Source organism: Lygodium microphyllum, chromosome 23 (assembly GCF_053477565.2).
Source record: "Lygodium microphyllum isolate KBCC chromosome 23, Lygodium_microphyllum_v1.1.10, whole genome shotgun sequence".
NCBI classification, from domain to species: Eukaryota; Viridiplantae; Streptophyta; class Polypodiopsida; order Schizaeales; family Lygodiaceae; genus Lygodium; species Lygodium microphyllum.
This window is the reverse complement of record NC_141157.1, coordinates 70,671,514-70,673,955: the sequence shown is the minus strand read 5'-3', so window position 1 is coordinate 70,673,955 and position 2,442 is coordinate 70,671,514. Positions and strand designations below refer to the sequence as shown.

The window sequence follows — 2,442 nt, the reverse complement described above, 5'->3', positions numbered from 1 at the left end:
GGAAGGACAACAAAGAGTTAGCAGTGTCCGGGAAGAAAAAGGAGAAGAAGACGAAGCGGGATGTGGACACATCCGACGAGTCATCCTCTATCTCAGATTTTGATTCCGATCCTCTGGCCAAGGTGAAGTCCAAGGCACGGCAGGGATCCTCTTCTTCGGATTAGGGGAAGGGCTTAGTGACCCCTTCCTCAGCTGCTTTCTAGTGGTGATGATGTGGTCATCCCTCACAACTCTCCAGTGCTAGAGAGGGTGGTGAGATGGGGCAGTCGTGCCTCATCTATATTTCTATACAGATTCACAGGATCCAGAGAGGGACATCCTTGACGCATCGACCAAAGTCTGGTAGGTACAAATCCTGGAGCTGGAATTGACACCCAAGTTCATGTTGGGCTGGTTACTTAACAGAGAGCGGGTGGCTTTTGTCTGGAGCTCAGATAAGGGGACAGTTTGGCGATCTGGCCAAAGAAGTGGAATCCATGGTCATTTATGTGCTGCGGCATTGGGTGACAGGATGGTCACGTGTGCTACTTCAAAGGCATTATTGACAAAAATTGAGAGTTGCTATGATCTTCTCTATCTTCAGGAGCTGGTACGATCGACATCGACATTAGGTTCTCTCCAAGGCACCTTGGTGGTGGCTTGTGCACCCACCACTTGGGTATCCATGGTTCTACTATGATGGACATTGTTGTGTGTACTATGATGCGACATTATCATTGCATATTATATTATATCAGATCACCCATGATCTGAGAGAGGGTGTTAGTAGATTAGTTAGTTCATTGTTGAGTCTGTACTTGTGGTACAGTAGGCTGGGCACAGAGACATTTTAGGCACTTTATTTGCCATTGTTTATTGAGGATTTGGCATTATTTGCAGCCAGTCGACCAGCATTTAATGCTGGCCAACGAGTCATATTTTGGGCATTTATTTGTCCTATATATTGTCTGGCTCCCTCCTCCACTTATTCATTCATCACTGGACAGTACTTGGAGAGAAGGAGCATGTGTCAGTGCCTCCACAGCCGGTGACTCACATTATATCTGTATTGTCTCATGTCTTGGTATATGGATTCCATTTCCCGAGCATACATCTAAGTTCTCATCTGTATTATGTTATCTCTTTCTTTTCTTTTGTCCTGTGTTCAGCAGTTTATTTCAGCACATGTTTATGCTTCCATTGCTACACACTTCTGACAAGGGGATGTCCTAAATGTATGTGTGCCTTCTTGGTCAACTATCCAATGGATGTTTAATCAAGTAGGAGACTACAATGGATAGGCAGGTCTAACTGAAGATGTCTAAATTTTTTTTAATTGGGAGAGGATTAAATCTGCTCAAACGGGCATATATATGCTTCAACTACTGATATAAGGTAGAATCACATGGTGTACTGCCCTAAACACTTAGACTATGCACTCCAACCAACTCTACACTGTCATTAGCTTGCCATTTACTTTTACAAAAATTGGCATAGGGTCTCTTACCTTGAACCAGGGATGTAGATGGTGTGTGCTATTTTATCAACAAGAATCTATTGTTCATGCTGCAGCTCAAACACTTGCTTGCCTTCTGCAAAGTTGCTTCCAAATGTAGTGTGGGCAATGATATATGCAGTTAGGTTTCGGAATTCATCAAATGCATCAATCTCATCCCCTTTTTCCACTTGACTCTCCCACTGCTCCATCATAGCAGTAGTGCAAGCAGCATAATTGGAGTCATAGCCTACGTACAACAAGATGGGCAGCAAAAGTGTCATACGAAGCATATAAGCTTGACCCTTGAAAAGTCCATTCAGCCACAATATAAGTGGGGTCTAATATGGTGCCTGCTTGGAATGCAAAACCCCGACACAGCCCTGCACTTGCAAGTGAAGAGAACTTGATAATTCATGCTTGGACATTTTGTAGAACCTACATAGTAAGCTGGCATTATTGTGCATTCGAATGCAAGCACATGGTATTAAAAGGCCACACGCAAGAAGTCTACCTTTTCTCGAGGAAAAATGCTGGAGTCAGTATGCGGCGATGTTGTGCCCACTTCTCGCCTTCTAAGTTCATGAGGCCATTGCCTATCAAGTCGTCAGTATCAAGCCTTCTCCCTAGCTTTGTGTAATACCCAAACTTGGTTGACAAAACTTCTTTGACCTGATCGGGTGTTGGTAAGGAGGTGGTCATATACCACTTTCGTCAGTTTTGCAGATTAGCCCTTGTGAGGCTGAAGCTGTGTTTTTTGCACTGACAGAATTTTTTGCAGTATTCTGTAATGGCATCTGATTCTCTCTCACAGATTGTCACTGAAAAGCTTGACAAGAACAACTTCCAAGCATGGAAGTTTAGAATGACGAATTTCAAAAGGATATTGGGAATTTGTTGCAGGAAATGAAGAAGAACCAGTTCTTCCTTATGTTCCCAATCAACAGCAAATGCAGGCATTTAAAGCA

General features: G+C 43.4%; 1 pseudogene; it reads right to left on the bottom strand.

Annotated features, from left to right (window-relative positions):
* Positions 1-1,533: 1,533 nt before the first annotated feature.
* Positions 1,534-2,176, bottom strand: LOC148016316 (cytochrome P450 CYP72A616 pseudogene; annotated as a pseudogene).
* Between the last annotated feature and the right edge of the window lie 266 nt (positions 2,177-2,442).